Source organism: Cnephaeus nilssonii (genome assembly GCF_951640355.1).
Source record: "Cnephaeus nilssonii genome assembly, chromosome: 18".
NCBI lineage: Eukaryota > Metazoa > Chordata > Mammalia > Chiroptera > Vespertilionidae > Cnephaeus > Cnephaeus nilssonii.
In genome coordinates, this window is record NC_137089.1 from 16,154,858 (window position 1) to 16,180,708 (window position 25,851).

Genomic DNA, 25,851 nt, shown 5'->3' on the forward strand with positions numbered 1-25,851 from the left:
CTAGTATTCTGTTATACCTCAAATCTTATTACTACTACTTTAAGAAAATTGGTAATGTCTAAACTAAAGATTAATCAGTGGTAATCAACAAGATATATATAGCCAATTTATACACAAAAAGCAATAAAATGTCATATCATAAATCTCTTTTATGTCCACTGTATAAATTTTAAAGTTTTAAACTTCAATAATAGTAAAATAGGTCATAAAATATATGAATATTTTAGTCTGTGTTTGACAGAAATATTTTATGGAGGGAGAACATATTGTAGCTTTCTTTAACTGAATGATATTTTAAAAAACAGGAACAAATCTATTTCTAAATCACATACAATGAAGACGGGGGAAAAAAAGTGCCTTCCCCAAAGTCAAGTGTAAAGAAGGACTGTAAATATAATGAATAAATGTCACCTCCTCTCAGTATTAATAAATGGGGAAATAAAGCATGTCTCTTATCTTTTTTGGCATAATTTAAGATAGTTTATTATTTTGGAGCAGCAAGCAGTGAGCACTTGTTAGATATCATCATTTGGTCACAGATTTGTAAATATATCAATTCTGTGCTGAGAGAAGGATTATTCTCAGCCTACTCCATTGAAAATAATTACAGACATATTCATAAATGTTTGCAACATGCAACTTTCATCAGGTTTTCATCTATATTCACACACAGAGAGTTTACTGTTAGAGGTTATTTTTCAACATTTGATTCTAGATTTTCTCTATTGTAAGGTAGAATCTTTTCATTCAGATTCTTAAAAAATACATAATACCTAAAAAGAAAACTACTTTATATTTAAATTTTTTTTTCTTTTTCAGCTCCTGAGCCTGTCTCAAAGATATCTTGTGTTGGGAATATTGTATTCTATTGTCTATTGCTTTTAGGATGTAAACTTGATTGAGAAATATCATTAAATAAAATTACCTACATTATATTTTATTACACATAAAAACAGTATCTATACAAGATTTATTGAATTATTTTATATAAATATTTCAAGATATTAAAGGTATTAAAATTATAAGACAAATTATTAGTAGGGCTGAAGTAGATAGCTTGAAGAGATGAGTGCAGAGGGATCCATGTGTGTCAAATTTAAAACTGACGAGTGCCAAATTTAAAATTCATTCCAACAAATGTTTTGTTATTATTACTAATAATAAGATTTGTAAATGCATTTTAACCTCTTTGGTACTGAATAAAGTTACCTGTAATGAAAAATATAGCCTCCTGCATTAGTACTTGGCCACATATTCATATCTTAAAATGGATCATGTGTCTCTGAAATGCTGCAGATGACACAAATTCTTGACTACAAGTGATCTCAGACTGGGAGTGAATGCCTATGTCTGTCATCTGCAGAACTTTCTTGTGAGTCCTTTTATCCAAAGATTAGGAAATTAGTTCAATATCACATACTGGAAGGTATTACTGGGCTTGGCTACAATTTCAGACTTTGCATTTTAACCAACCCATTGATTTGGGACAATCATTTCATCCAGTGGAACCTCAATTTATTCATCATAATTTTGTGGGAATATTATATAACTTAAGGAGTTGCATATGAAGTTCAAATGTGAAAATATAAATGACAGCACATTGAAAAGGGCCATATAAATGTCATGTGCCATTGGGCACAATCAAATAGCTCCTGATGGAATAGAGAACTATGTCATGCCCTAAAAGAATTATACTCAGCCGAAACCAGTTTGGCTCAGTGGATAGAGCATCGGCCTGCGGACTCAAGGGTCCCAGGTTCGATTCCGGTCAAGGGCATGTACCTGGGTTGCGGGCACATCCCCAGTAGGGGGTATGCAAGAGGCAGCTGATCGATGTTTCTCTCTCATCGATGTTTCTAACTCTCTATCCCTCTCTCTTCCTCTCTGTAAAAAATCAATAAAAATTAAAAAAAAAAAAGAATTATACTCAGTTTCATTCTCAGTTGGTTTGACCACAGTGTACAGACAGGGCCCAACCAACAACATGGATGTCTCCTTTGCTTCTGGAGAAACCAACCTCAAGTAACCCTGCCCACTCCCTTCCATCCCCCCCCCCCCCAACATTCTAGCCAATCAGAAAATTGAATTAGAATGCATCATGGAGAGTAATTGAAACTGATGAGTAGGTTGGGTTGAGTGCAGTCTCTTTTCCTTGGTAGACAATTGAGGGTTTCCTTAGGTTGAAACAAGGTATAAATAAAATTTATTGGGGAAGAAAAAGTTCTTTGTCCAGGAAGGAACGTGGGGGGAGTTTCCAGGCTGCTGGGCGTGCCAAGGAACAAAAAGGTCCTCTCCGAGAAGCTGCAGAATGCCAGACGCTTCCAAGAAAATCTGACACCCACCTCATGTTATAGCTTAACCATTAATCGCATAGCGTTTGGCGTGTCCAGCCCAGTTTCTCTTGGAGAACTCCTCACTGTTTACTGCGGCAAAATCCCATCTGATAACAGGAGAGGTCCTTTTGGCAGGCGCTAGAGCCCCAGTCCAACCAGTAACAGTTTTCTGGCCGTGTCACTAATTCCTGCTGGAAACTTATCAGCTTCTGTCTCTAGCAGCAGAAACCTGACTGATAAGAGAAGAGGCTCATCTGCTGGTAGCCGAACCCCACCCCCACCCTCACAGTTTATCAGCTTCTGACCAGTTCATAAATCAGTCTGTAGGATTTTTTTGGGGAGGGGGGTGGACAAAGCGGGGGGCGGGGGCGGGGTCGGGGGTAGTTTGGTTTTATCCAATGTATTTCTCTCATTGTCGCAGTTAATACCTTCATAGAAGTTAACCAGGGACATTAGGAAGTTAGTTAGAGACATCTTGCAGGCGCCTCCTCTCTTGTCAGTGACAAGGTAAGGTAATCCTATACACGGGCTGCTATTGTGAGCTGCGAAACTGGCCTCCTTGGCTGCCAGGGACCAGATGCACCCCTCTCTAGCCTAATCTGTAAACGACTTAAAGGAGCCTTATCTCGGGGCTCTTCGGCTTCATTTCATGCTTGATTTACTTTAATTTGTCTGATAGGGCACAAGGATTTGGAGACGGCCCATCTTTCTGCAGAAAACGTTCAGATTTTTTTTTTTTTCCTGAGCATTGTTGTGTTGGGGTTTGGGATTTTTTTTTTTTGAAAAAAAAAAATTTTTTTTTTAATGTGGAAGAAATCTTGCTCCGGTGCAGCAAGCCGCTTGAGTGTGTTTAGATTTAAGCTACCCCAGCAGAAAAGAGTTCGTGAAGTGGTGTGATTGTGCGATGGGCCCCATTTACATTGAAATCACATTACGGGATATATCAGGATTCCTGGAGGGAGCGGTGCAGTAGAGCGCTGGGCCCACAAGATGCTTTGAAAGGCCTATATATAGCAGCAACAATTGATAGGAGATTTTACAGGAGACTTTATAAATATGTAAATAGGCGTTATCTGATTGGGTTCTGTGGCTACACATCTGTACCTCAAAGGAAGCAGGGCTGTGAGAACTTCCAGGAAACAGTCGTTTGCATGCTAAGTGAGTCTGAGAAATAGAAATGTTTCCCCGGTTGACAGCAGGTGAGGGTGGAGGCGCTCTGCGTACCTGCCAGGGGAAGCCTCTGTGCCACGGTAGGGATCCCCCTCCTTCTCCCAGAAAGGGAGACTTTCCACTCCCCGAGTTTTCATTCATTGCATAACAGTGCTGAGATGGGTAGCTGTTGACCTTTCACCCTTCTTATTTCTTTAAATTGTTCATGCGATAGGGTGCCAGGGGGAATTGCTCTTACGTTTTTTGCATTTTAAAAAATGCACTTGCAGTGACCCAAGGGAAAGAAAATAAAGTCTTTGGTATATTGATCCCTTGATTAGTTATTTCCTAAATGAAAATGGAAATACTATTAAAGCAGTAATAATGTTCCATCTTCATAGTCGAGGAGTCAATAAATGGCTCCCCTGTGCTTCATTAAGGATCTTAATGAAGCCATTTTTGATGGCTGAACTTTACATTATCCTTTTGTCTGCTTTTTTCCCCCCCCCTCCCTTTTTATTTTATTTTTTAAGTTAGGAGTCATTTAAGGAAAAGAAGTAAGTAGGTATGAACACATTTTCTTTATGTTCATATGATTGCCGATGCTAAAATGGGATTAATGTAGTGATTGGGGGGGGGGAGGGGTAAATTCTTGTGTAGAAGATAAAGCACAAAAATTTGCTTTTCATGTGGGACACATTTAAAATAAAGTAGGTATGTTTGATCTGTAACACATTCAGAGAGTTAGCAGATATGTTCTTCTGGGGTTGTCTAGATATGAGGTATATGATCTGACATGCCTCCATTTAGTCCCAAAGCAATAATTGAGATTAACCAGTTTGAGCTCAAGTTCTTCAGCTTTCCATTTTATACGGAGCTATTGTTACCATTCCTGTAATTTTATTCCTCTCTTTCCTTTGCCACATAAAAGCTATGATTGCAGCCCTCAATGTCTAAATAGGTGGCCTAGATGACTGTTGAAGAGCCGACACCTCACCTCCTATATAAGACCTAGGTATAAAATAATTTTGAACAATTTATTTTCAAAATTTCAACAAAAATAAAAATACCTTGCCCTGGCCAGTGTGACTCAGTGGTTGGAGCATTGTCCCTTGCACCGAAGAGTTGAGCTTTGAATTCTTGGTCAGGGCACATACCCAGGTCGGGGCATGTGTGTGAGGCAAGTGATTTATGTTTCTATCTCACATCAATGTTTTTCTCTCTCTTTCTCACTCTCCCTTCCTCTCTCAGGAATTTTTGTACTTGGGTGAGGATTAAAAAACCACACAAATTTGTACTTGGGTGAGGATTAAAAAAACCCCACACAAATCTTTATAGTTGGGAATACTACTTGTGTCTGGGTTAGTTGAGCTATTTAGGCATACAGGGACAGGTGAATGTGTGGGTTTTGTTTGTTTGTTTTTAGTTTTCAAGATATCCTTTCACGTTGGAATCTTATCTTGTATATGATTCACTATAATGAAATGATGACAAATACTATTTAGTTAGGGAAAAAAATGATTGATTGTGGTTAAAAATATAGAAAAGGTATTTTCTCTCTCTGCCTCTGATCTCCCTCCATCCCCAATTCTCAGTCAAGGTCTCTGTGTGCAAGGATACGATTTAAGGTGATTGGAATTATTTTGACTTATTTAGAAATTGCAAAACAACCCTGACATGAATCTATGGATTACTCCAGTCCACAGTTTTGTAAAGCACCCCTTCCCATGACAGTATAATAGTCTAGTTACCAGTTAGGAAGAATTGGATGGCAGACTCACCCACTGGGGTGGGTGGGAATTGTGGTGGGGGCGGGGGGAGGGGGGTGCTGGGTTGATTCCCTGAAGTCTCAAGATTGCCCATCCCTTCATGTTCCACAAGCAGGTCTCCACGGATGGAAGATTAGAAGGTATCAGAATATATTTACTGCCTGAGAAATGTTACCCTTATCTTAGGGATTTGTGTAATGGCTTCAGAGTCCTTGGGTGTCTGTGGCCCGGCTCATTGGCAGCTGCATGGTGTCTAAGACAACAAGGCTGCAGACAGGGCAGGCCCCTTTGAGTCCAGCCTGCCACTAGCACCAAGGAATTCTCAGTCCCTAGGTCAGCCACGGAGTCCGCTCCTAGAGCAAGAGGCGTCATCAGAACTGGCGGATGATGGTCAAACCGGCATGGGGGGAGCACCCGCCACTGATGCTCTTCCCCTCTGCAGGGACAGCCCTTCGCCCTTCAGCAGCTCCCCTCCTTCCTGGCTCTCCCACTTTCTCATTTATAAACAAATATACCAGGAAAGAGTCTGATACACCTGTCCATACTGAGAGGTACCTAACTGATGAAGTGTAAGTGACCGTCTCTTTGCATTTTAGCAAGTATCAAAATGAAATGACAAAAACAAATCCTGCTTCTGTGGTAGAGAGGCAGGCAAGTATTTCTCAGTTTTCCACCTAGACAGCTATGCCCAGAGCCAAACCAAATGATGGCAGCGATTGTCATGAACCTCTGCTTTATTCTGACTCGGGGGAACTTGGGCAACTGTCTTCATTAAGTGGGCCGAAGTATTTAATTTAGACACCTTCTGAACTCTACTCTGTTGATCTGATAGCAACCTTTTTGGAATTTTGTGGATGAATTATTGTAATGGGTAAGGGTTTGGCACCAAAAGGTCAAATAATCCAATATAAGCTAGTAATTTCTTTTTGAGGAAAAAGCCCTTCTTTTGAGGGCACAAAATTATACCTTGAACTGGAGCATACCGTTGGTTGCAGAAATCAGTTGGTCAACGCAGACCAATCCAGTAGTCCAACACCAGCAAGCCAACTGTAGTGGCGCTCAAAAACATGGGGCACAAAAGGCCCTAAATGCATATTCTTGAAATGACCTTAAGATATTAGGAGTCCAATATAAGGAAAAAATTATTGAGATATTGGTTTTCTTTGGGAAATAATACCATTTGTGTATCTTACATGTGAAAAACAGGGGTGTTGAAATCAGATTATCATGTTCAAATGTCAACTTTGAGCCTTATAAACTGGTTGACCTTGGTTCTCAATTTCCTTTTTTGTACAAAATGGGAATAATAAGTACCTGATAGACTTGTTGTGAGGATTAAATGTAGTATTATTTTGTAAAACATTAAGTACCATGCCTGATACATGAAAAATATTCAATGAATAGTGGACATAGTAGTAAAAAAAAATCAGGTTTTGTATTTTATGTCACTAGTTATTCATTTCCACATAAAATCAATAGCCAATCATGTGTTATAAATTTCTTTTTACTCTGGCTTTTAAGTGGTCTTTTGATAAATGGTGGGACTCCAGAGGTTTTATGTATGTTAAAGGGCAGATATGTTTCAAAAAGAATTGCAGAAGGAAAAATATACCCTTAAATTTTTAAATGATTTAATATGCATGATTAACTTTATAAATGTCAGAGGAGTATATTGTTTGTTTTTCTATAAATTAAATGCTCAAATAATGATATCTTTAATGTAAAATGTTAAAGCCAAGAAAAGAAAATATTATTTATTCTAAAATGTCAGAAGGTTGCTCCCACCAATCATAAGAATTGAAATAGAGAAGATAGTATTTGGAAAATTTTATATCAGCCACATATCATATGCCAAAAGTACATGTACATGTGTGTGTGCAGATTATAAAATATTTTTCCCACTTTTAAATATAGAAATGTCTTGAGTTTCCCTTGTTAAATTATGACTTTATGAAATTCTATGAGGCTACTATTATTCTACTTTGTTTTAAGCATTAACTCTTTGTGATCAGTGGCTTTATATTAAAGTCTGCTTTAACGTGAGTTTCAGCATGCTAGTTATTTTTTGTGTCTTCTTTGTGAAATGGAGAGCCCAATATGCAAAATAGCTGGTAAATAAGAAAGAGTTCCTACTGGTAATAGAAGCAGATAAGTCAGATTTGGTAAATTACATTTTTCTTCAGATTGGACATAATTTTCTATCCTTGATGTTTCTCAAGGCCCTTTCTGAATTCCAGCTTTTGTCTTTCCTTATATTTATGGTTTCACTAAAATCCTCAGGTAGCGAAATACCTGCACTCATGAATCATTTGCAGATAATAGTGGTTCAGACACTCTCTGTCCAAATTGATAATGGATATCTGATCCAATGCACTGCCTATTTTTTAAGGTCTATATAAGGAGTTCATGGGATAAAAAAAAATCCCTTTCACTCTGATTTCATGTTCATTATCACATCCAATAGTTAGCATCTTAGATGTAGAAATGTAGAATAAGGCAAACTAGAGAGCTACTCTATTCTTTGTGTCTCCAAATTACTTTATACAAAGCACATCTGTTCCAGACAGAATCCCTGTACACTTTCTGCTGCTACCACTCTTATGAAAAAGGCAGTACATTTACATTGCTTCTTTATGTCTGCATCCTTCCTCAAGTATTTGAATCAGTAGTTATGAGACCGTTATTTTTTCATTTATAAAGGATTTCTTTTTTTTTTTTTACCAGTAATCCTTACCTGAGGATGTTTTTTTATTGATTGTAGAGAGAGAGAGGAAGTGAGAGAGAGAAAGAAACATAAATGTGAGAAAGAAACATTGATCTGTTGCCTCTGGCACAAGCCCTGACCTGGGATCGAACCTGCAACCTGGGCATGTGCCCTGACTGGGAATCGAACCCACAACCTTTTTGGTGTAAGGAACAACACTCCAGCCAACTGAGTAACCCAGCCAGGGCCACTTATAAAAAGGATTGAATATGTGCTTTACAAAAAGCTTACATTTATTTATAATATTTAGTATATTTGTAGATGAGCTAATGTTACATTTCATTAAGCTGTAGATGGACTTATTTGAATTAGTTTTCTAATGGTAGAATAGATAATTCTTTTCAGGGAGTAATGTTTCTTTAATCACTAGCTCTCATTCTGTAATGTGTGTAAGTCACCCTGGGAAATGGTGAAAAACATAGACTTTTAGATTATACCCACAAAATTTTGAAATAAGTAGACCTAGAGTGGTGGTTTTAGATAGGTAGGTAGGTAGGTAGGTAGGTAGGTAGGTAGGTAGACAGACAGATGAAATCCAAATAGTTGTGATGCTGACAGCACTTAGAGAAACATTGAGGCCTAAAAGACTCCATTGATGTTCTGATAGAGAGTATACGCTGGGGAGTTGCAGTTTCTGGTTTACATACATAGCCTATGTGTGTCTAGCATCAATCCTAAGGGTAGCCCCTCTGAGCGGATGCTTAGAATATACTGTGACTGCATGGACAACATAAACTCCTCACAATCTCTAGTCTCTTGTCCAATTCTGTTGGTTGTTGTGGGAAGTCTCATTGTGAAAAATGCTTTCTTCTCCCCCCTCTTTTCTGAGTCTCAGCTCAGCTATCCCCTCTCCAGGAAAGCCCTTCTGACCTCCCTAAAAATATCTGTCTTAGGGCCTCTCCCCACTACCAAGGGCTCTTTGTTACAGCACTTGTCACATTGCAATTCATGTGGGTTTGTGTGAATGTTTCATTATTACTTGTCTTTCTCACTAGGCTCAAGGCTCAGTAAGACACAGATTAAGACTTACGTTTTGTTTGCTTATTTCTGGCTGTATCCCCAGAGCTTCATAGAGAGCCTGCATAGAGTGGGCTCTTAGTCAATATTTATGTGAATGAATCCATTGAAGTTAACCCTTCACCTCACCCTCTGTTAAAGAGACATCAGATTATTAAGGTTGTGCAGTATGTTACTGATGGGTTACTGTGGATGATTTTTTGAAGGACCAGAGATTGCATTAGCATCTTTAGTAGCTCAGGAAACTGGTGAACCATAGAAAGTTAAGTGCTGAGAGGTAAGAGGGGGTACACGGAACAATACCCCTTGAACTGGGGGTTACAAGTATAGTTAGAAAGTTTTCATAATTGTTGAACTGTTAGTGCCAAATACACTAGAATGTTTATTAATTTGAAATAGGAAGATAGCATATTGCTAAGGTAAAAAGTTTTAATAAATTTATTTTTTCTCAGATAACTCTTGCCTGTGGTATTGAAAGGACATGCTACTTTCTTTTCATCTTCTTCTCTGTAGGCAAGGGGCTAGGTACAAAGGGGAGAATCAAGTGTTTTCTGTGTGTTATGCATGCAATGTGTTGATACTCTGCGTGCAATTTCCCATTTGATCTTCACGACTACCTTATGAGTATCAAGTGGTAAGATCAGAAGGCCCAGAGAACATCTAGCCACTCAAAATCATACCCAACTTTTTTTAACCCAATTTTTTGTTCCATTTTAGATACCTAGGATAAGATCCACAGTTAACAAATAACAAAGTCTAATATGAATAATATAGAGAAAGTTTTCGTTTACATAACTGAAAACATCAAAGGATCATGGTGCCTTTAGAGTTCAGCTCTGGTTCCTTGTTCATCTCCTGGCTCTGCCCTAAATAGTGTTTCAGCTTTATTCTTAGGTTAGTTTTTCTCTCATTATAGCAAAAATATCCGTGCCTTTACACACTCATTATACAGCCCAGAACTAAGGAGCTCATATGTCTAGGCATTTTGTGCAAAAGTCTCGACATTAACTTTTATTGCTCTGGTGTGAAATGCATGTCCACTTTCTGAACCAATCATTGAGGAGGAGAAGATGGGAATGAATAGTGTTAGTCACGTACCATGTGTTACATCCCTTAAGACAGGAGAGAATCAGTCTTTCTTACACTACATACGAATCATTGGGAAAGAGGGAAGAAGTGGATTTGGGGAAGGTGATCCAAGTTCGCTCGTCTCCTCTTGAAAAGTGCTGAATTGGTGGAAATGTAAGCAATGATGTAGGATAAATATATTTGGAGAAAATAAAGATATGAAAATGATGTTCTTTTCTGAATATACTTTTAGACAAAACCTAAATAATAGTAGTTTTTCTTTTAAACCTATATTTTTAATTTTCAAGAAGATTGGTCTGTTACCAGTTAAGATTGAGAAGCATTTAGGGGGAAAAAAAAAAAATATATATATATATATATATATTAATCCTCACCTGAGGATATGTTTATTGATGTTAGAGAGAGAGGAAGGGAGGGAGAGGACCTTCCATGTGAGAAACGTCGATGGCTTGCCTCCCATATGCACCCCAACCGGGGTTCGAACTCACAACCTAGGTATATGCACTGACCAGGAATCAAACCCACCACTTTTTTTTGTGTGTATAGGGTGATGCTCCAACCAACTGAGCCAACTGGCCAGGGCTAGGGAAAAGATATTTTTGATGACTCAGACTGTCCTTAAGGTCGCCATGTATTTGAATATTTATGATAATGAATATTTTATAACCCATGGAATAGTGCTATGAAACTGTTTCTTTTTTCTGTCCTTTGACAATAATATTTGCTGCTCTGCATGCCTGACACAGTTGTTATAATATTAATAGATCTAATAGTAAAAATTTGTAGAAAACTGTGTGCCCAAGCCTTATTCCAGAATATTATTGCTATAATCTCATGAAATATTATTGCTAATATTCACTGCAATCTCAGTTTTCCTCCATTTTTCAGGAAAAGAAACTTAGGTCCCACAATTAGTTAAGTGGGAATGTAGAAATATGAACACGCGCTGTCTGCTCTAGAGCTCTTGCTCTAACCACTTGAGGGGCTCTCAGTCCAGGGTCATACAAATAAAGATCTTCACCTCAAGTGCTTGAAGAAAGGTTAGTTATTTGTTGAATGTTTTTCCTTTTGATTTTTAAAACAAGTTCTGTAGTAGCTTGCTTCAGAACAAAGAATATGAAATGGAATCACATCATAGATTTAAGGATGTTGTGATATGTTCACTAAATCAAAGTAAGGTTTGTAATTAGATCATATCACCATTGTCAAGGACAATTGTTGAGGTTTAAGTAATAAAATGTTTTGATTGCGACCATTGGTCTAAATGAATGAATTCTTTGGCAAGAGGGGTCCTGACTCAGTAGTGTTAAATATAATCAGGATGTACTCTTGTTATTCTGAAAAGTGATTCTCCTTGACAACTTGATGATATAAACAAAAAACAGTCATTCTTTCTAACCTTGATCATTGTTTGCCCTTCTTTTGGAGTTATCCAATATTTACTCTATTACCATAACACGGTTAATAACAAAACAATTGATGAAATATTTTCCCTGAAAATTATGGGACTGAGTTTATTTTATCTCAGTTAATTCAGTCAGAGGCACTCTGGAAATTGATAACATCTCATAGACACCTCTTTTGTAACTATCCAAGTCTTTGGAAAAATACATGCCATCTTTGAAGAGAGGAAGACCACAATGATAACTGATATATTCATCCATTTGTCACCCTTTCCGTCTGGGTTTTACAGATCATGCCTGCACACCTGTGACTCATCAGCATGTTCGTACAGGAGCCTCTGCTGCGATTTCCTTGTGCTTGCTGCATCTATTAACATAGCTACAATTATAATTCATCTTTTAGCTCAGATGGATAGCAACTCCTCTCTCATGGCACAGTTTATTTATTCAAATTAAAGTTTAATTTCACTTGTAGCTTTGATAAAACGCTTACCCTCTGTTGATTTAGTCTTCTCAAATGTCCAAACATTTTTATAGTTTTACACATCTCTCATGCATGAAAAATTGAGAATGTGTGTGCTGATTTGCTAGAAATGAGTCATGCACTAAAATCATGCAGATTCCTTTGTGTTATTAAAACCACTTAAGTGCTATAAGCAGAGAAGAAAAATAGGCGGAGTTGGCCTGAAAGGAGGTGTTTTCAGTGGCAATGAGCTCATTAAAGTAGTGTAATTGTTATGAAGGAAAAGCCTAGAAGAGTATTGCATATATTTTTAAAGTATGTGATAGACTGGAAAAATGCTGTAGCATTCCCTAAACCATTTTTGATTTCTACATTTTGGAAAATGGACAACAAGCTGGGTTGTGCTGAGATTGAAATAGATCACAATTTTAAGGAAAGTAATGGATTACTTCGTGATATACCTGATGACAGTTATACAGACATTTAAGGATACTAAGGAAAATTAGTGAAGGGTCAACAAGTGTTTCAGTATTCGTTAGTGAAGGGCAACTTTGCATTAGGATTTGGGGACAAGAATAGTAAATATAGCTAACATTTAGTATGTGCTGACTACACACCATTCTACAAAGCAAATAGCAAATATAAAGAAATCATTTAATCCTCTCAACAGCCTCATGGGGTCAATGTTTTTATAGATGAAGAGATTGAGGTCCCATAAGGGTCAGTAACCTGTCCACTGTTGCATAGCTAGTACATGCCTAATCCAAGATTCAAACCTATTCCAGGACGCATGTGCTTAAACTATATGCTACGAAATGTAATTGGTGTGATGAGTTACAAAAGGCCTATGTGACATTTTTGTCATAGGTTTGTTGTGAAAAGTAAAGTAATGAATCTAAAATGCTTAGCTCAATATCTGGAAAATAAAAGAAAAAAAGGGGGGAAATCCTCTCAAATATGTTTGTTTTAAAGAGTGTTGTAGGTACCTTTGAATTGTCATTCTTCTGATTCTTGATTACCATGTACTTTTTCCCTCCGATGTGTTTCACAACACAGATTGGAGATAATATAGTTAATAAGTTTAGAAACGTGGGCATCAGGCAGATATTTTTGAGTTATACTGAAGTTGGAATGGGAGCTCACATACTTGTAAAAGAACAAGCTTTCGCACACACAGCATAGGGACACTTGACTGCGTGGTTTGGGCTCCGCATTGATTTGGTTTCTTGTTGGTGAACTTAAGTGGCTTGCCCTTACTATTGATGACCCTGATTTTGGTTTCTTTTTATGTGTTCTTCAGAATTTGCTCAGGGATGTTTAGATGTGATTTTGTACATTTTGATTAACCAGTTATCTTAACTATGAGATATGTATTAGCTGTAAAACACCTTTGATGCTGGAATTCCAGCAGGAAAAATAACTTGGTGCTGGCCTATGTCTTTAAGAATAACAAATCTGTTATTATAGACGTGAGTATTACAAAGGAAAAGAAAATAACTAAAAAAATTATAAAGAAGGATCAAAAAGATACGTTTCAGTGTTAAATTCATACAGGGTAACAGGACATGGTTTCAGACAAATAATTAAAAACAAAATAAAGGGCAATTTATATTTTAATGTAAAAGTATAAGTACAAAAGGTAGAAAATGTGTCTAAACAGAGAAGGCATCTAACCTGACATGACAATGCAGTGTATAAAGGATCTTGTAGTTTACATGTCATAGTTGGGTATCAGCTTATCCAGTACTATGCACATGCTCGAACATGCAGGTCAATTACTTATTAATGCCAGTGGGGTATGAAGGCTCTGCATGGAAAATATAGAACAAAATCACCATTTTGTTGTAGAATACAATTATTAGCTTTGTAAAACTATTTATGAGGAAAATAAAGACTTTAATTCAACCAAGTTAAATTACACATTGTGGTAATATGTGTGTGTGTGTGTGTGTGTGTGTGTGTGTGTGTGTGTGTGTGTGTGTACAGGGTGTCCCCCAAAAATGTATATCCTCTTTGAATAATTATTAATTCAAGTAAGTTAAATCTGAAAAGAAAGAAAGGCCAGTTGAGCTATTAGATGGTAAGTGTGTAGTTCATTCGGGGGGGACACCCTCTATATATGACATAGTCCTTTTCCTTTTCCTGTAGCAACATTAGTTAGGAAGATAGACACGTGCATAGTAGTAGATAGTTTATTGGGATAAGTGTTGTCATAAAGGAACAAAGTGTGCTAGTGATCTACTGGGAGTGGACAGAGATTATTTCTGGGTGGGAAGATATGGGGATGCTGTTTGGACTAGGTGGTTTTTGAGGTGGACTTTCAAGTATGGATAATTGATAGGGAGATATTTTATTACATGCAGAGAGTCTCCAAGCTTAAGGAAAGATGTATGGACAATTTCAGAGGGCAGGAGAAATAAGGGGGTGACTGGAGCCATAAAGTGTTGCGATAAACTGATAATAGAGATATGCAAGACATTGCTGAAGACTTTCCTGCCAACCTGGGTAGTAGGGGAAATGGCTGTGTTAGAAGGATCACAAACAGCTTACATATGTATAAAAAATTTGTTGTTGCTAACATCAGCATTCAAGACGGTAGACTGAGAATATGTGTCACAGCCCCTACTGTCTCAAATCCCGTAATATGTCAGAAGGAAATGTATGTACACACACACACACACACACACACACACACACACACACACACACAATGGTCTGGAAAACAGGAAAGAGGCTATCAGTTAACCCAGAAATTGTAAGCGATTTCTAGAAAATAGGAACTAAATAGAACTGGATTCATAAAGGAAAAAACAAACAAACACAGTTCCAAATGCTTTCAAGAAAAATTAATAAGCATGAGAAGCATGCCAGTGAAACTCCTAGCTTAGAGGAACACATTAAAGGGGACAGGAGGCTAATGAGCCAATGGCACAGTATGTAGTCACTAAATTTAAGAAATTATGTAAGTATAAAATAAACTGCATTTAAGTCATTGAATTGATTAAAAAACCATGGTAGAATACAATATGGAAATAAAAACGTAAGGATTATCATTAGAAAAACAGTAAGCAAATGTAAATTTCAAATCACTAGAGGAAGAACTTGCCCTCCAGAAATATAAAAACCTGTTCTATAAGTGTAATAATTACATCACTATGTTATATGTTATTAATGTGAAAAGACAACTGAAAGAGTCGTGTAGGTTCTCTCTGGGAATGAATTCATGTAGACGTAAGTATTTGTCAATTGGCTTGCCATTTGGAAATAAATAATATTTTATCTCAAAGTGTTAACAATGCTGGCCTCTGGTAAGAAAATTGGAGTAAGGGAATCTTGAAGTGAAAATTATACTTTTCAAAAATAAGTGTTTTAGATGATTTTTATAAGACTGTTTTCAGGCATCACTTAAATAAACATTTAAAAGGAAAGATAAGGAACAAGTTTGAAAGAGCAGCCTCTTTTGACTTGTCACACATAACTAAACTAAGCATTTGCTTTTTCCTACAAGGAACACAGTACAGTAGTGAAAATTGGCGTAAAAATATTGTGCTTTAGCCCTGGCCAGTGTGACTTGGTTGGGCATTACCAAAAGGTTGCTGGTTTGATTCTGGTCAGGTCAAATGCCTGGGTTGTGGGCTTGATCCCCAGTAGGGGGTGTGCAGGAGGCTGCCCATTGATGTTCAGCTCTCACATCAATGTTTCTCTCTCTCCCTCTCCCTTCCTCTCTCTCTAAAAATCAATTTAAAAATCATTTTAAAAAATGAAGACCTATGAGGCCTGCAATGTTAAAAAAAAAAAGGGGGGGTGTATATTGTGCTTTATACATTAGCAGCATTAAAGTTTTATATGTTACTAGAGGCCCGGTGCATGAAATTGTGCACCCAGAGGGGTCCCTCAGCCTGGCCTGCACCCTCTTGTAGTTCAGGACCCCTCAGGGGATGTCCCACTGATGGCTTAGGCCTGCTCCCTGTACTTGCCAGCCATGAGTTGGCTTCTGGCTGAGCGGCGCTCCCCCTGTAGGAGCACACTGATCACCAGGGGACAGCTACTGTGCTGAGCATCTGCCCCCTGGTGGTCAGTGTGCGTCATAGTGACCGGTCGTTCCGCCATTCAGTTGATTTGCATATTAGCCTTTTATTATATAGGATATCATTGAAAAACAGTATTGAAAATATATTTATGTGTAGAGTTCAAATATTGTTCTTTCACTTTGAAATTATCATTTTTATCTCTAATTGGCAATGCAAACTTGGAAGTTTAAAGTTTTTTTATAAACACCTAACTCAACCTCACTGCAAAGTAAGTCCTCTTAATCCTAAATTACTCTCTGTGCAGCTCAGTGGCTTCCACACTTTAGGCACTCAGTAAATATTACAAGTAGAAATATATCAAAATAGTTTGATATAATTAAATGCTAGGTTTAAGTCTTATTTTAGCCCTTGCTCTGACTTTGAGCAAATTACTTTAACCTCAGTTTTTTCATCTGTAAAATGGAGATAAAATCACCCATCTCAGAGGATTATTTTTTGAAATGATAAAATGAAAATACTTAGTACAGTACTTTGCACCTAACAAATACATATTCATGAAATGTTAGCTACTATTTTGGGGAAAGGATTATCCAATAATTTTTCAAACATGGACAAAGAAACTTATGAGTTTTCTCTGTCCATATTGTGTAGGACTTTACCTTTACACCAATCCCCCAAGAATAAGAACTTGATATTTCTTGGCCCCTATTAGGAGATATACAAAGATAGCCCCAATGCACACAATGACAAGCTGCTGCCAGTCTACTTGTTTGCATTCCACATTGTCCTAGAATTCTGCAGCCACACTGCTTGTCTTAATCTTATGTCCACTTGTCGCCATTGCTAGGACCGACAGCATACAATGGCCCAACAGGAATGATGCTAAAGTTATGCCTTTTCAGACATCAAGAATTCCAGCATCCAGAGCTTTGAAGTAAATCCTCTGAAAGAGTAATTTTTTCTCTGCTCTATTGCATCAGAAAATTACTGCACCTCCCTCCTTCCCCCCCCCCCCCCCCCACCGCCCATGTTGAGGCCTGCTAGCATGACGGTAAAATCCTCTGCAGATATTGACCTGAGAGGAGCTGTGACATTGAAATAACACAGGAATTTAGTTGACTTATTTATACAAAGGAGATAATCAACTAATTGACAGTTTGGCTCTTTAGAAAATTATTTTTGTGGGTGTAGCATTGACATCTACCCAGAGTAATGATGTGCAAGCCCCCAATGGTCCAAAGCAACCAGGAGAAGATAGTGGCAGAACAATGCAATGAAGTCCATGGACCACATGTAAGCCGCAGCCCATGTTCTAGACCTGACTACTTCAGATTGTTTCTGTGCAAGGGTCTTACCTCTATTTTTCCACTGCTTTCAAATATTTGAACTGCCATATTTTCCAGCGTATAAGACGACTTTTTAACCCAGGAAAATCTTATATACGCCCAGTCGTCTTATACGCCAGAAAATACGGTATCTACCTAGAGTTCCTGTGAGTGTCAAATAAAATAGTGATGTAGAATACTCATAGCCTCTAAACACTTATTGGTTAAATGTTAACTCTATTGAGATCTCACATGTACAAGAAAGTGCTTATTCTGTATAATTAAGGGGCACTGCTAAGGTGTAACTATATGCCCTGGACCCTTGAACTACTTTGATCTTCGTGGAGCCACTTACATGTGGATATTTTTTCAATAAAGACTGTACATGTATTTTCTGTATATTTTCTTACGTTATTTTCTCTAGTTTGCTTTATTGTAAGAATATAATCCACAATACATATAACATACAAAATATGTGTTGGTTGACTATGTTATCTGTAAGGCTTCTGATCACCAGCAGGCTATTAATAATTGAGTCTTGAACAGTCAATAATGTTACACAGGTTTTGGACTGCTAGGGGGTGTTCAGTGTCCTAACCCCTGTGTTGTTCGAGGGTCAACTGTAAATGCTAGGAAGTTTGCTAAAAATGGATTAGATGCTGAACAAAATGTAACCTTCTCTTAATAGATTAAAGCCATTGTAATTGTGCATCCTTATGACCATAAATTCTGTAAGATCAGGATGATTTTTTTTTTAAAATTATGAATGGTACCCTCAGTGCCCAAAGGTGTTGCTCATAAACATTTGCAGAGTAAATGAATAAATAAGAAAAAGACATCTAAAATGCACTCCTCACTCCCTTCTATTTTGTCTCATCTAATTTGTCATGCCTCTGGCAATCACAGAAACATTGTTTTGCATCACACACACACACACACACACACACACACACACACACACACACACACCACCTGCCACACAATTTTAGCATCAAGCCACGTTCACGCCGGTAATTTGAGCAAGGTGCGCTTTCTTTGCTCGGTGGGTAAAGGCAGGAAGAGAGTCTGTAAAGCCTTTGGTGCAGAACAGGATTTTCTCTCCACATCAGTTTCAGATGATATCTGCGATCAAAGGGACATATTCTGCTCGTGTGCTTCCTCTGTACTTCAGAACCGGCGGTGACCGGGAGGGTGTACGCATGCCCTTCAGTGGTTGCCTGGAAACTTTGCCGCCCAAGTGTCAACTTCCCTTCATGGCTCTCGGGGGGAAGGAGCCTCACAGGGCGCTCTCGACTTTGTAGAGGGGGAAGAAAAGGTCCTTGTGTGTTTAGAACAAGTGTCTCACCAGGGGATAATGGTCGAGCTGTGGGTTATAAATGATGCATTTTGTTCTTTTCCGTCTTGCTTGTGGCACAAGGGGGAGGGGGAGTTCATCTCTCGCTCATCAGACTACTGTGACATTTCTCCGTCCACAGGAAGATTTTCAGTCACAAGCTTCTGCAGCAACCCACACCAAATTTAACAATTGTAAAAGTGCGGGGTCTCATTAAAACCTGGCTTTGACCTCTATTCTTTTATGTACCTCACTCAAGCTACAACATACGCACAGACCCTCACTAAAATTGGCTATTAATTTCCAACTTCATTTCTTTAGAAACACATCTACTACTTAGGATGCAAATAAGTAGTTTTTGGTTCTTGTTCCGTTAAAAATATTTTGTGTTGGCCCAGCCCGCTTGGCTCAGTGGTTGAGCATCAACCTGTGAACCACGAGGTCACAGTTCGATTCCTGGTTGAGGCACATGCCCTGGTTGTGGGCTCGATCCCCAATGTGAGGCATGCAGGAGGCAGCCAATCAATGGTTGTCTTCATCATTGATGTTTCTGTCTCTCTCTCTCCCTCTTCCTTCCTCTCTGAAATCAATAAAAGACATATTTAAAAATATTTTAAAAATATTTTGTGTTGCCAGCAGCACAGTTACATCTAAGCTATCAGTTTTGTTAGGCCTATACACTTTGAAGAGGACAAGCTTCAGAAAGTTTCTGTGGAAATGATTGTATTTTGAAGGCTATTTGGAAATAGCATAAAGGTGGGAGGGCTTTTCTAGACCTGTCACCTGATATGTATGCTGTGAATATTGAGCTCGAATTAAAACCATATGCCATTTAGGTTTAGATGGTTATTTGACAGGAGAGACTTTTGCTCTGCAGGCTGCATGTTCTGTGTGTAAAAACCAGAGGGGTGACTCGGTCAATGTCAAATCAATAGGAATAAGGATTGTGTAACTCAATTTTCAAATATAGAGAAGTAGGTGGTTTGGTGATAGGATTCCCATGTCCTCACTGAGATTACATTGATTTTGTAATTTTTATGAAAATAGACATAGCATATAGAATTTAATATCCTCCCGTTGCTACAGATATGTTACATGAAACATACGTTCCAAGCATCTAAAGGAGAAACTGGTACAGTGCCGTGCGCAAAAGCCTTTTAAGAAAACTGCCCTCACCATCGTGTATGCCTACAAGCATTGTAGTTGGCTTACACATTAAATTAACACATTTAAAAAAGTGAGAAAAAATTCATTGGAGCCAAGGTAGTAATACATACATCTTCCAAAAGTAAGTTGTATATATTTTCTCTCCCTCTTATCCCTTAGTAATGTGGACTCCGTCATGTCCTTCATATACAGGGTGTCCCCCCAAAAATGTGTACACACTTTAACAGCTGATAGCTCAGTTTTGAAAATGCATTGTATTTTGACAAACACTGCCTTTATACGTATTCAAAGTGTGTATATACATTGTTTTCGGGACACCCTATATATAGCAAATTGCCTCCATTTTACCAGCTGTGGGACCTTCCCTGTGGTCTTTTATCTATACCTCAGTTTCTTCATCTTTAAAATGGTGAGAGCAGTATGTATTTCACAGGGTTGGTATGGGGGTTAGATGAATATTTGTAAATTGCAGAGGACAGTGCTGGGGCTTAGGAAGTGGTACAAGAATTTGATAACTAAATAAAAGTAGCGTTTGTCAATCTGAGCATACCCCAGACTTCAGAAACGCCACAAGCAGGGTTCCTAGGGACCAGGAACGAGTCAGCTTATGCAGTCACTGGGTATTTTGCTGTTGTCCGTCCTCACCAAGGATATTTTTTCCATTGATCTTAGTGTGAGTGGAAGGGAGTGGGAGGAAGGGGGCGGGGAGAGAGAGGGAGAGAGAGAGAGAGAGAGAGAGAGAGAGAGAGAGAGAGAGAGAGAGAGAGAGAGAGAGATCGTTGTGAGAGAGACATCAATTGGGTGCCCCCCACACAAGCCCCGATTAAGCCAGTAATCAAACCTGCAACCCAGATATGTGCTCTTGACCGGGAATTGAACCTAAGATCCTTTGGTGCTTGTGCCTATGCCCTAACCACTGAACACACCGGTCAGGGCGATATTTTTGAAAGTATATTCTTCTTCTTCAATCTGTGAACTATCAAGGCTTTTTCTTAAAACTCTGAGAGTCTCCACTTTCACAGATGCTACCTGGCAACTGGTCAGGGGAGAGGGAACATCACCCTTAGTTTCAGACAGAAGTATACATTTTAAAAATACCTGAGCATAGTACTCCTTTTTGTTTTTTTCAAAAAGTGGATTCGGAAAGGGTCTGTGTGGATGCAGAAAAATGGACATTACAATAGCGTAGAACGTTATTAAGTTCCACAGAACACATCAATTAGAGCTGAACCAATGATTGAGCCTCCTTAGAGGGCCCCGACCGAGGCCAGGTGCCTCCTTTTAATGCCCTCTATTAAGGTGTAGCAGGCTGTGGAGATTGGGATTTTAGAGATCTGTTGCGGGTTCTTGGGTTCATGCTGGACTTGAGACCTCACTCTTCAAAGTGTCCCGCATCAGCCTCACCTGGGAGCTATGTCAGGCACACAGAATCTCAGGACCCCTACACTGATGGGAACAGAGTCGCGTTTTAAAAGAATCCAGCCTGGACTTCCGGCAAGATGGTGCAGTAGGTGAGTGCTCTGCTCACCTTCTCCCACAATTACATCAAGATTACAACTGAATTATGAGACAACCATGACTGAGAACCACCTGAAGACGAGCTGAACAGAAATCCTGTAAGTGAGGATGTAAAGAAGAAACGACAGTGAGACTTGGGGGAGGGGGAGAGGGGGAGCAGGGGGAGATGCAGAATGGGCAGGCTCCACACCCGTGGTGTGGCTATGACGAATCTGGAGGGACCTCTTGATTCAGCTGTGAACAAGGTGTGGCGCCTCGTGTAAGAACTAGCATTATGTGTTTGTAGAACGTTAGAGCTTTCACGGACTTTCACCATCAGCTAATCCAACCCCGTTATGTCCTGGTTTTATGGCTTTAGGAGATAGTTAGTTGTTCAGGACTGGCTGTGAGCCAGGTTTTCACACTCTGGATTGCGTTGACAAAGACAGGCAGGACATGGTCCTGGCTCTGGAAGTCTCTTCAGAGGGGCAGATGGAATGTGAACTGGCTGTCAAACAGAGTGTACAGGCCGCTCTTCTGGTAGATGCAGAAAGCTGCCGAGAAAGCCCTGAGCCTGGAGGGGAGGAACCAGGCAGCCTCCCCAGGCACGGTCACTTGAGTTTGGGTCTTAAAGGATGAGTGAGTGTTTCAAGAGATCTGGGGGGGGGGGGGGGGGGGGGAACCCTGAGATTCTGCATTTCGAATAAACTGATAGGGCCATGAAGGAAACCTGAAGTTTTTCTTAACAAGTACCACTAATTGGATGGCTTAAACAGATACTTGTTTTCTCACAGTTCTGGAGGCTGGAAGGCTGTCTGATCTGATGTGGGCCCTGTTTTGGGCTGCAAAAAGCTACCTTGCTGCATGTGGGTAGAGAAAGAGAGAGCTCTGATTTATCTTCCTCTTATTATCGAGACACCGGTCCCATTGGATTAGGGCCGTGCCCTTATGAACTCATTTAACCGTAATTACCTCCTAAAGACCCTATCTCCGGATATAGTCACATTGGGGGTTAAGGCTTCCGCATGAATCCCAGGGGTCACAATTCAGTGCTTAGGCACCAGTAACCATTCACTGAGACACTAGCAAATGCCAGATGCTGTGCTAGGTACTGAGCTCTACAATATGTAGGTACCAACCTAGGCAGTAGGCAAGCCTAACTTGTTAGAACAGCATTCAAATATGATGGCATCTACCACAGTATATGAAATTTTATTTAAATTCCCTATGATGATTGTTCAATATATTTAATGATATTTTTAATTTTAATTTATTTCAGTATAGTTGGCATACAATTTAATATTGGTTATATTAGTTTCAGGTGCACAATATGGCGATTCAGCATTTTGGTATCTTTTACTGTGATCGCCCCACTAATTCTAGTAACCGTCTGTCACTGTATACATTTATCACAGTGTTGTTGACTCTATTCCCTTTCCCTTTACACCCATCACCCCACCCCCTCCCTTCTGGTAGCCATCGCTTTGAGCTCTGTTTCTGTGCATCTGTTTTTTGTTTAGTTTGTTTGTTTGTTCTGTTTTTGATATTTGGTGGAAGGGAGGACTGGATGAAAGAAGGTGAAGGGATTAGCCAAAAGCCATATATACATAACAGAAATACAGACACCAGTGTGGTGATAGCCAGAGGGCGAGGAGAGCGGGGGTAGGTGGAGGTGGGCCACAGGAGGGGAAATCGGCATGGAAAGAGACTTTGCTTGGGGTGATGGGCACACGATGCAGTGTGCAGACGATGTTTTATTGAGTTGTACTCGTGAAACCTGCATGGTTTAGTGAGCTGAAGTCACCCCAGTAAATCCAATTAAAAACTAAACGTAGCATCTCGAAGAATGCCGTCCTTCCAGTGACAGCAGTCTGAATGTCGGGGGTGTTTATAAAAGCTACCCCTGAGGTTCAGTGATGCGAGTTCCTGCTGCCGCAGCCATAGGGTTGAGAAGCACTGTTGGTGGAGGGGGTCACGCTCTGCCTGTACCTAATTCCCCACTTCTGGAAGCTTCCTGTCGCCGCCGTAGCAGAGTGCCACCAACGGGGCGGCTGAACGCAGCAGAGCTCATGTGCTCACCATCGTGGAGGCGAGTTTGTCTGAACCCAAGGGGTCAGCAAGGCCACGCTCCCTCTGAGATCTGTGGGAGAGCCCGCCCGTGCCTCTCCCTAGCTCTGGTGTCTTCCTGACTGTCCTTGGCATTTATTGGCTTGTAGGTGCATCACTCCGGTCTTCGCTGCAGCATCACGTGGCCTTCCCTCTGTGTGTGTCTGTCTTCCCAGGGCCATCTTCCTGGAGGAGCACCGGTCATGTGGAATGAGGCCACGGCGTACTCCACTCTGACCTCACCTGACCTTACACACTCTTGTTCTAGTAAGCTCAAACTTTGGAGGTATTGAGCATTAGGATTTCACGTACCATTTTTGGGAGAGGTGGCACAATTCAACCCGTAGCTTCTCTGAAAAGAAAATACCTTAAGAATCATTTTTTAAACAAGGGAAAATCTTTTGTTTTGACAAATATATGCAGGACAAAATAGCTACCCATTTTTCAAACGTGTTTAGTAGATGTCTAGATAAAAATACTTAAGGTACTAATGGTTTCCAGAAAAATAAAATTCCAAAGGCCTTTTCTGCAGCTATAATGGGTCATAAAAAATGTTCATTACTGTTTCTGTTGATAGCTTAAACATCAAATTTTATTCTATACAATGTAATTATAAATAAAAATTATTTATGGAAAGAATGCCTTGTTTTATATATTAATGTAATTCTATAAGCCACATTTTAAAATATTTCTAGGTTTCCTAGTCGCAAGGTCAGGATTGAATCACTTAGAAAACATTTCTTTCCACCATAAATTAGTATAAACACTCAGGTGTGATTGTGACTACTTCAAATGCTATTGATTTTTTAATAGTACTACTCTAGAGTCATAAGACATGATTCTTAATTCTTCTAAAATAAATCATTATTTACATGTTTTAAAAAGCTAACAGGAATGTTAAAGTTTTTCTTTCAACATGGTCATATTTTCCCTGATCTTATTGAAAAAAAGAAAATGCTTACCTGCACACACAATGCTTTTTCTCAATTTTCTTGTGGAATAAAAAAGATAAAACAACATTGACAGATTCCTGTTGACTAAATGTAGTGATTGTGCATTTTGCGTTCCTGTTAAATAATTGTGCTGACTGAATAACTGGGGGCACGAAGTACCTACTCTGCCGTGCATAATGCTAACTCATTGTGGCAGGTTTACAGGGGCTGTGGGAGAAACTGGAAAATAAGAGTAATCACAGTAGCATGAGGTGGTTATGACAGTAAGACGCATAGGATGTAGCCAAAACCCCAATATTGGAGGATTTGTGTGTGCACTGGGAAAAGACGCATGTCTGTATTGCTGCATCAGTATTCAGAAACATACCTTTTTTTTTTATCATAAATTCTTGTAACGCTCCAGAAAATTGAAGAACGTGTGGAATTAACCAGTCTGATTCATGTGTAGAAGGAACAAATGAGCTTTGAATATATTTTGTGACATTTATATTACACAAACCTCACCAGGAGAAGACTCCGTATGAAGTACAGGTAACCTGAAACTGCTTTCCTTAAATACGACAGAAATAAACAAGACTAGAAATGCATTGGCCTTGTGTATCTTATAATTCTCGTAAACGGAGTTTAATCAGACAGCCAAAATAAGAATAGTATCCTAAAGAAAGATGTTTACAGGTTTTGGTGAAAGCTGTAACAGTGTAGACCCGACTCTCTCCAGGGAGTCAAGATGTACTCCAGCCCTAGCTGGTTTGGCTCAGTGGATAGAGCATCAGCCTGCGGACTGAAGGGTCCTGGGTTCAATTCCAGTCAAGGGAATGTGCTGGGGTTGCAGGCTCAGTCCCCAGTAGGGGGACATGCAGGAGGCAGCCAATCAGTGATTCTCTCTCATCATTGATGTTTCTCTCTCTCTCTCCTCCTCCCTTCCTCTCTAAAATCAATAAAAATATTTTAAAAAATTAAAGATGTACTACAGAATTTGTAAGGGCTAACCAAAGATATCAAGCACCAACTTTCTTTCCCAACTGTTGATTGACCAGAAATGTTTGACTTCTTAGGCAATTTTCCAAAAAGAAAAAAAAAAATTAGAAGACTTCTTGTGCACCTGGAAGAGTTCTATGTAAAAAACAAACAAAAAAAGTAACATATTTCTGGAGAGTTTAGAAGCTATATTATACCAGTTACCATCACAATTTGAATTATGAGATCAGTAGAACAGAGAACACTCTATTAATAACCCTTTAAGCAACTCCCAAGTATTACTCCCTAAACTCCTTAAGCCCTTATTCGTTTTCCCTACCTCTCCCTCTCCCGCCTTCCCTTCTTCCTTCTCCTTCCCTTCCATTCTTTCCAGCCTTCCCAACTAGAGAAGGTACCCTGGGTAAGAGGGGAGCTGTTTTCTCGGAGGGAATGGCTTAAGGATGAATGAGAGGGAGTCAGAAAGAGAGGGAAGAA

The 25,851-nt window shown here is 39.2% G+C and overlaps 1 protein-coding gene across 2 annotated transcripts in view; it reads left to right on the forward strand.

Annotated features, from left to right (window-relative positions):
* ZFPM2 (zinc finger protein, FOG family member 2) overlaps positions 1-25,851 on the forward strand; it is a 435,525-nt gene that overhangs the window by 165,306 nt on the left and 244,368 nt on the right. The window lies entirely within an intron of this gene.